This window comes from Dioscorea cayenensis, chromosome 4 (assembly GCF_009730915.1).
Source record: "Dioscorea cayenensis subsp. rotundata cultivar TDr96_F1 chromosome 4, TDr96_F1_v2_PseudoChromosome.rev07_lg8_w22 25.fasta, whole genome shotgun sequence".
Taxonomy (NCBI): domain Eukaryota; kingdom Viridiplantae; phylum Streptophyta; class Magnoliopsida; order Dioscoreales; family Dioscoreaceae; genus Dioscorea; species Dioscorea cayenensis.
The window spans coordinates 16,827,291-16,837,097 of NC_052474.1; the positions used below are offsets into that span (position 1 = coordinate 16,827,291).

At 40.0% G+C, this 9,807-nt stretch overlaps 1 non-coding gene across 1 annotated transcript; it reads left to right on the forward strand.

The window, feature by feature from the left end:
• The first annotated feature begins 2,660 nt into the window (after positions 1-2,660).
• Positions 2,661-2,767, forward strand: LOC120259664. The gene has a single exon (XR_005536221.1). It is a non-coding gene; the product is annotated as a small nucleolar RNA R71 (small nucleolar RNA).
• Positions 2,768-9,807: the final 7,040 nt, after the last annotated feature.

The window sequence follows — 9,807 nt, forward strand, 5'->3', positions numbered from 1 at the left end:
AACCTGAGAAAAGTAATGCTCAACATAAGGAATGAACACTTCGCATTCATATCGCACAAGTACTTATCAGTGGACATTCACATGCCAAACTTACAGGGGCAGCCGCACGCCCCTGTGTCTTCTCGGGATGGAGAGAACTCATCTGCAGAGTTTCCCACAGGCGTGCGGAAATTACTCACACCCGTGCATGGTTCACAAGGTCGCTCACAGGGGCTAGTCCACGCCCCTGTGTGCTCTCGGGAAAAACTGGCCAACTCTGCAGGAATTCACACGCCCGTGCGGTAATTACCCACGGGCGTGTGACAATCGCATGGTCGTTCACAGGGGTAGCCGCACGCCCCTGTGCCTTCTCTGGATGAGCTCGCAATGCAACCCCCACGGGCGTGTGGAAATTCCACACGCCCGTGTGTTTTCTCCGGATGACTTAGAGAAATCTGCAGGCTCTGCAGAAAATTTCTGAACATGTTTACACACTCAGAGCCTGCCCTATTATGCAAATTTTACCAGTGAAAAATATGAAATAGAGCTCAAACGACCAAACTTCGCCAATTCTACATGAAAACACACGATTAATTTTTAAAAACCCACAACAAAGTCGCAGCACAAGCATCTAAAAATTAAGACACCAACACTTAACAATTTATTCACGCAAACAAACTAAACTAAAAGATTAGAAAACAGTAATTTCTTGGGTTGCCTCCCTAAGAGCGCTTGTTTAATGTCACTTAGCTTGACGTATCTTGTCTTACCTCACGGGGGTTCATGAATGAAAGTCGCCCTCTTACCCATGACTTGAAAGCATGATGAGTAAAGTCTCTTGAGGGTAGAGGGTGTATTATCGGGCTTCGGACCACCTATCAATGGTTCATCCAACTTTTTTGGTTCATGTACGTGTCCAACAGCCTTGGAGCGTTTCCGGTGGCGTCTTCTAGCCCTCTTCATTCTCCGGAGCACCTTCTTCACGATCCCCGTGGTAGATAATACTTCATCTGTCGACCCAAGCATCATTACATCTTCATGTCCCTCCTCCTGGTCCAATAAACCGTCATACGGATTCGGGTTGAACATTTCCTGCATGTATTCATCAACAAGCTCATCAGTAGTGTCTAGAAAATACAAAGTGTCATCAAAATCGAGAGAATGCCGCATGGCTTCAGCAAGGCTTTAAGTGAGTTTGTCATCTCCAACTCTCAATGTGAGCTCTCCGCCGTCCATGTCAATCAATGCTTTGGAAGTCCGCAAGAACGGTCTCCCAAGTATCAAGGGTACATCCGCATCCTCATCGACATCTAGCACTACGAAGTCAACCGGAAAAATGTACTTGTCCACCTTGACAAGCATGTCTTCAATGATACCTCTCGGATGTCGCACCGTTCAGTCCACCAATTGTAAAGTCATCCGAGTAGGCCTAAGCTCTCCCAAGCCTAGCTTTTGGAAGAAAGTGTATGGCATGATGTTGATACTTGCCCGTGAATCCGCCAGTGCCATTTCCTCACCTAAGTTGCCGCTGTTACACAGAATGATGAAGCTTCCCGGGTCTTTCTTCTTGTTCGGCATGTTCTTTTGTAGCACCGCCGAGCAAGAAGCATCTAGTACCACTGAAGTACTCTCCTCCAACTTCCTCTTGTTAGTCAACAAATCTTTCAGGAACTTCGCATACTTAGGCATTTGAGCTAATGCCTCTACAAAAGGAATGTTGATATGGAGTTGCTTGAATAAACTCATGAACTTCTTATACTGTTCATCCCCTTGGTCATTCTTTAATCTAGAGGGATAAGGGATTCTTGGCTTGAAAGGTGGGGATGCCACCTCTTTCTCTTTCTTTGCTCCCTCCTCAACCTCTACAACCTCGGGTGCGTGTTCTTTCGGCTTCTCACCCGGAAACCTCCCTTCAACCTCACAACTACTTCTCAAAGTGATCGCGTGTTTCCGTATTACATGGTAAACTTCCATGTGGCCTTTCGGAGAGAGACTTCGCAATTTGCCCCACCTGATTTTCAAGGTTCTGCAAAGAGGCGGTGTGGTTGCGAAGTGTAGCTTCGACTGATTCAAACCGTGTATTTGCAGATTGAACGAATCTAGCCAAGTGCTTCTCTAAATCCGTCATTCGGGTTTCCAAGCCTGAAATTCTGTTTTCCACTTTAGGGGCTTGTTGTTGTTGTTGGAAACCCGGTGGCCCCATGGCCTTTTGTGGTCCTTGATTACACCATGAAAAGTTGGGATGATTCTTCCAACCTGAATTGTAAGTATTGCTATATGGGTTCCCTTGAGGTCTCATGCCATTACCTACAAAGTCAACGTTTTCCACTGAAGAAACATCACCAATAACGATCGGGCAATCGGAGGGAGCATGTCCTCCACCACAACCGGTGCAATTGGTCATGGCCGCAACTCTATTCGAAGCTATAAGATCTAGCTTCTTACTAAGACTCTCTACTTGCGCCGCTAATGAGGTTACCGCATCAATTTCATGGAGACCGGCCACCTTTTTCTTCTCCCTAACATTCCATTGGTAGCTATTTAACCCCATTTCCTCAATTAATTGACGCGCCTCATCGGTGGTTTTGCTACCTAAGGTACCTCCTACTGCCGTATCCAAGAGTTGCCTTGTACTCGGGTTCAAACCATTGTAAAAGGTTTGAACAATCATCCACTCCGGGAATCCATTTTGCGGACACTTTCTCAGGAGTTCCTTGAACCTTTCCCATGTCTTGAATAGAGACTCCAATTCCAACTGAACAAAGGACGAGATCTCATTCCTAAGCTTTGCTGATTTTCCGAGAGGAAAATAACGGGCTAGAAAAGCTTCTACCATCTCCTCCCATGTAGTGATTGATGCTCTAGGTAATGAGTGTAGCCACTGCTTCACTCTCCCCTTCAAGGAAAATGGGAAGGATCTCAATTTGATGGCATTATCCGTCACCCCATTTATCTTCAGCATATCGCACACCTCGAGAAAGCTCTCTATGTGACTGTTTGGATCCTCATCGGCCAAACCGTTGAATTTTGTGGACTGCTGCAATATATGGATGAATGCCGGCTTTAGCTCGAAGTTCTGAGCTGTAATCGGGGGACGCACAATACTCGATTGTGTCCCCAACACTGAAGGTCTTGCATAGTCGGATAGTGTTCGCTATTGCTCATTCTGTTCTACTATGTTTTCAGATTCTTCTGCTTCCAAATCAGCTGAATTATGCTGTTCTTGCACAGGTTCTTTCCCTTTTCTTCTAAGTGTACGTTCAAGCTCAGGGTCTCCTTCAATCAATATTGATGGATTCCCTCGGGCCATAACCTGGAGCTGCACCAAAAAGAAAGAAAAAGAAAATCAGAACAATGATAGAATAAGAAGACGTGAAATAAAATGTGTGGTGAAATAGCTAAGAAAACAAAGTGCAAAGTATCTCTAAACGCCTAGTTCCGCGGCAACGGCGCCAAAAACTTGACAAGGTCCCCTTGCGTATATCCCGCAAGTGCACGGATTTGTCGAAGTAATAATCCCGGGTAAGCGGGTATCGAATCCACAGGGAGTAGGGAATAAAAATACTTAATTCGATTCTTAGCTATGTAAAAGATCAATGGTAATGAGTGTGACAATGATTCAATTCTCAACAGTAAAAGCAACAAGTAAGAGAGCAAAAGTAAAGAAGGGGGTAAGGCAATCGATAAAGATGGGGTACCCGGATAATGCTCCACCTAGGATAATTGTTTCAAGTGCAAGAACCCTATATTATGCTTCCTAATCAATGCAATGGTGAGTTGTGGAAATCCTTAATTACATAGTCCCAAATCTAAGGTCAACTATGCCTAACTCTATACATGTCCCGGAGGAGAAATCGAACAATCTCAACACCTCGCACTCGCATAGAGTTGGAATGAGCTCTAGGGACTCCAAGTGATAAATCTCTTCCTAATTATAGACCTAACCCTTTGGTCCAGGTGGAATATCCCTAACCACGATTAAGCCCTAGATACTAAGATAACCTCAACGCTTCACTCCGTTGCACGCGCAACTAAGCCCCAGCGGAAGTTTATCCCTTAGACCATTCACTCTATTATGGCCGCAAAGAACTCGAGGAACGGAGGTAGAATCTATCACGCCAGAGGGGAAAGGGGACGCTCCTGTACCTCTCGACTCACCATCTCAACCCTCTCCAACCTAGCTTTGTCTAACGCTCGTGGTGTGTCACTCACTCACAAGGTTACCAACAAGAACTCTCAACCCTAGTGTCACTCTAGGGGAAATGTTCATATAATCAAGCATTCAAGGTTGAAACTCACAATAAACATCAATTTATTGAAAGCATAATAAAGAGGTTCAAAGAAACAAATACATCCTAGGGTTCACAATACCCGAGTACCCACTAGGGGTTTAGCTCTCCATGAAGCTAAGTACAATCAAAGAAATAGAATGTAAAAGCAATGAATCCATAAAGAAACCCCCTCGATAGTCATGTCGATGGTCTTGTGGAAAGTCCTCTACTCATCATCCAAGGATTCCCTCGTCCGGTATTGGATACGCCTCGACGGAAGCTCCCCTACCAACCTTTTTCCTAAGGAAAGATGATGTCAGAGCCGTAGAACCTCTCCAAAACCTTGGCAAATACCCCTCGAAACCCTAGCCGAAGCCCTCTCTCAAGTTGGGGAAAAGATGGAGAAAAGAATACAAAAATTGGGGCTAAATCGGCTTTAAATAGGGCTGGAATCGGGCGACTACACGGGCGTGGATGCTCCACGTGCCCGTGCAGAATTTCCACACGGGCATGGATAATTTCCACACACCCGTGTGGATTCTCTGTTTCTTTGGTTTCTCGGCCGGCTGTGAGCAGTGCTGCTACAGTATATGCTACAGTATTGCTACATTTCTCTACTATAGTATTCGACCTGAATAGCTTCCCAATTCCATACTTTCATTGGGGTAACGCAAACGGGCACACATTCACGTCGTGGATCACTTGCTTCTTCAATGGTGTACACGTTGGTGGAGCTCTTGTTCTATGTGCATAAGTCGGAATGCTCGAATGTGACTGCCTTTGTGCCCCTCCAAATGGATGTGCCCACTCCAATACGAGGAGGTTGGCACACACTCTAGCATCTCACACCTGACCTATGTCTTCGCGTTTGAACGTTAGCAAGATTTTCTCCAAAATTGGTGCATTATGATCCACATTGGCCTATTTCCTTCATACTCGGCCTCACAACCCTATCTGCATAAAAGTAACATAAAGACACACATATTAGTGTAAAAACCTGAGAAAATTAATGCCCAACATAAGGAATGACCGCTTCGCATTCGTATCACACAAGCACTTATCAATTCCGAAAATAAAACATAGAATTTGGGTTTTGATTCAAATATAGTAGGCATTCCAAAAAGAAAACATAGGATTAGGGTATTGATTGACAAATTAGGAGACATTATTATAAGAAATGATAGGATTATGGTTATGAATGAAAATAGGAGACATTACTATTGGAAAACATAGGATTACTGTTTTCATTCAGAAATAGGGGCATTCCGAAAAGAAACTTAGGGCACCATTGCTTTAGGGGTTGTCTCCATATTCTTTAATTTTCGATCCCTTATGCCTCTTCTCTTGAGTTCTCCTTGATGTTAATTGCCTCATCATTCGAAACTTAGGCCACCATGGTAACAACCTGGGACATGAGTTGTACAATTTCAGCACAGGAAGATTGAAAGATTGCTTTAACCTTTTCTTCTGACTTAAATTAGGTCCCTGAAGTGCTCGTTTCTTATATAACCATTCATCCTTGTGAGAAGAGGTTACTTGTTCAAACTCAATCAAGTATGTTTCTTCATCCTCTTCATTTTTTTTCTTCTCACTATGTTCCTCCACTTCGATTACTGTTGGTATTTGTTCTGCACTAACTATTACCAACTCTTGATTCTTTCTATCTGGGGGGAGTCTTTCTTTTACAAGGGCATGCTCCTCCATCTGTGGGACTTCAACCTCATGATGTTTCCCTCAAATCATTTGGTCAGAAGTAGTTGAGGTCTCATGAGATTCTCCTGTTAAAGGATCATGAAGTGCCTTTATCAAATTCTATATATGAGCTTTGTACCATTCACTTCCTTGCATGTCTTGAGTCTCAACCAGAATTGGAGCTTCTTCCCTAAAGGAACTTAATCCCATATAATCATGAAATGTGCTACTCCCAATTGCTTGAACATTATCATTAGAACAATGTAAATATTAATTCTCAACTTCAGCAATTGATTTCGGAATGGGTGCCCCTTGTGTCAAAACATCCTATTATCTCAAAAATTTCCAACTGTCCATGGTAGAATTTATCTCCGATGGGATTGAAAAATCTGGAGTAATGAGTGGAGGTGCTTCATAGGGTGCAGGAATTTTAATAGATCTCAAAAACCAATTTGGATCTTCTTGGTTCGTTGGAGGTATCCCATCACCCAAACTCCTTATGCTTTGACACTAAGGAAATGCTTCATAGAATGCAGGAGTTTTGATAAATTTTAAAAACTAATCTGGATCTTCCTGAATACTAGGGTATATTTCTTCAAACTTTACTCTTCTTGGGAATGGTTAGGATGATAATCAAATGAGCAACTTGTACAATTTCTCAAGAATCAAAGCAATTCATCCATAGCTTGGCACTCCTGAAATAAGCTAAGAATCAAATAATTAGAAAATAAAACAAAAATAAAGCAAAAGAAATATTTACAAAAGAAATAAATGGCTAGATCACTAGAATCCTAATGTTCCTAAAAGTTGCCAGTCCCTGGCAATGACGGCAACAACATGATGGACTATTCACAGATGCACTAATCGTAACAAGTAAAAAAGTTGTACCCCATGAGGGGTAGGGTTGTCGAACAACAGGAACTGGACTCCTAGTACTAATTGATCTTCTAATCTCTAGCTAGATCACTAGTTCAGGGTAAAGATGATAACTAAAGAACCTAAAAGGGGGAAGGATGATAGGTAAGGGCTGGAAATGAACTAGGTGAGAAACACAAAGATATAGCAATGCCCCAGACTAATCCCTTGGAGAAATGTGTATGGACTTGCTTTTAATATCTACCAGGTACATCCTAAGATCCTTGCGGGTGCTCAAAAGCAATGTTGAATCTATGGCTATCAAATACGCCATGTTTTGCAAGTGTAACTACGGGCTTCATACACGCCAAATTTTGTAACTGCAAAAAGCAATCACAACTATGGTAATCTGCACATGCCAAGTATTACACAAACAACTATGCAAATCAAGCACACCAAGTTATGCAACACATTCATAAACAAAAGAACTCATCGAAACTCAGTAGATATTAAACGCAAGTAAATCAACATAAGACATAAACATCCGAGTTCATAGATCCGGGGCATCGGAGAGTGGTTAGCCCCTCATATGTTTACAAATCAATACAAGACTACCCCTCATATGTTTACAAATCAATACAAGACTAAGGAAAACAAAAGAAATAGAAGCCATGAAAGACTCCCCTTTTTGCCTTGCAAACCACTCCAACGGTGCTCTGATGAAGTCCCGCCGGCTAAGCTCTGCTCCACTCGTGCTCTTGCACCATATAGTCCCTCCAGGCCCAGAAATTTGTTGGGGAAGACCTTGGCAGCCACCCCCAAGAAGAAGAAGAAAAGATCGCCAAAGAAATGATCTAGATCTGGCTTAAAAGGTGCTTTTCGGGCTCAACATGCCCTAAGCACGGGCACCCTTAGGCCATGCTTTCGAAGACAGGAATGTGTTCATCTATATCTCCAAATTAGAGAAAATCACTGGGTGAGCAAGGGCATGCTTGGCCCGTGCTCCCATTAGCACGCTCATGATCTGGGCACTAAAACTGTGCTTTTACTCTAAGTTGTGCTATACTGATTTGCTACAATACGCAGTTACAATGTTTGTACTACAGTGCCTATACTTCACCTGATGAGGAATTCCAAAGATTTTCACGGTGAGGCAGCACGCCTGTGTTTAGACCGTGTTTCACCTGTAATACTATGTTTTGACATCTTTCCACACTGTATTAGTGAATTATGTTTTTTTGCACAAGAACCTACTTTGCTATACAATTAAACAATAATACCCACACTAGACTCAAATCATAACAAATAAATGCTTAAAGACAAGATAAATACATGAAAAGGGAATCAAAACATCTATATGAAATGCACTCATCACATTCTGAAGAGAAAACATAGGATTAGGTTTTTGATTAAAAAATAGGAGACACTACGATAAGAAAACATAAAATTAAGGTTTTGATTCAAAACACTAATCCAATGTTTTCTTATAGTAACGTCTCCTATAAAAAATAAGGGCTTGAATTAAAAACATAATCTTATCTTTTTGAAAATAAAACATAGAATAAAGGTTGTGATTAAAAAAAAAGACATTCTGAAAAGAAAACAAATGATTACATTTTTTATTCAAAACTGAAAAATAGGACACATTCCCAAAAGAAAACATAGTATTAGGGTTATGACTCAAAAATAGCAGACAATTCAAAAAGAAAAGATAGGATTAGGTTTTTAATTGAAAAATAGGAGACATTCTGAAAATAAAAAATACATTAGGGTTTTGATTAAAAACTGATAAACAGAAAACATTAAGAAAAGAAAACAAAGGATTTGGGTTTTAATTGAAAGATAGGAGACATTCCAAAAAAAAACATACGATTAGTGTTTTGATTAAAAGATAAGAGATATTCCAGAAAGAAAACATAGGATTATGGTTTTGATTCAAATATAGCAGGCATTCTGAAAAGAAAACATATAATTAGGGTTTTGATTGACTATAAGAAAACATAGGATTAGGGCGTTGAATGAAAATATGAGACATCACTATAAGAAAACAAAGGATTAGGGTTTTGGTTAAAAAATAGTAGATATTCCGAAAGAAAACATAGGATTATGATTTTGATTTTAAAATATGAGACATGTCGAAAAAAACATTGGATTATTGTTTTAATTTGAAAATAGCATAGATTCCCAAAAGAAAACATAAGATTAGTGTTTTGATTAAAAAATAGGGGGCATTACAAGAAAAATACTTATGATCATGTTTTTAATTAGAAAGTATGACACACTATGAAAAAAACATATGATTATTGTTTTGATTCAAAAATAGAAGATATTAACAAAATTAAACATAAGATTAGTGTTTTGATTGAAAAATAGGCGGCATTCTGAAAAAAAAAAACATAGGATTGGGGTATTGATTAAAAAATAGGAGGCATTACAAAAAAAATAAATTGTTATTAAGCTTTTTATTGAAAAATATGAGCCATTACGAAAAGAAAACATACGATTATTCTTTTGATTCAAAAATAGGAGACATTCCAAAAATAAAACATAGGATTAGAGTTTTGTTTTGATAATAGGAGACATTACTATAAGAAGACATAGGATTTTGGTTTTGATTAAAAAATAATAGACATTTTCAAAAGATGATATAAGATTAGGGTTTTGATTAAAAAATAGGAGATATTCATAAAAGAAAACAAAGGATTAGCGTTTTGATTCAAAACTAAAAAAATGATCACATTCCATAAAGGAAACATAAAATTAGAGTTTTGATTGAAAGATACAAGACAATTTGTAAAGAAAACAGAGGATTAAGGTTTTGATTCATAATTGAAAAATATGATAAATTCCGTAAAGAAAACTTAGAATTATGGTTTTGATTGAAAAATAGGAGTCATTTCCAAAAGAGAATATAGGATTTTGTTTTTGACTGAGAGTCTGACATAGACCTTCTATAAACAGCTAATCCTGCCCAATCAGCGTCTGTATCGATCCCAAGTAACCTTTTCTC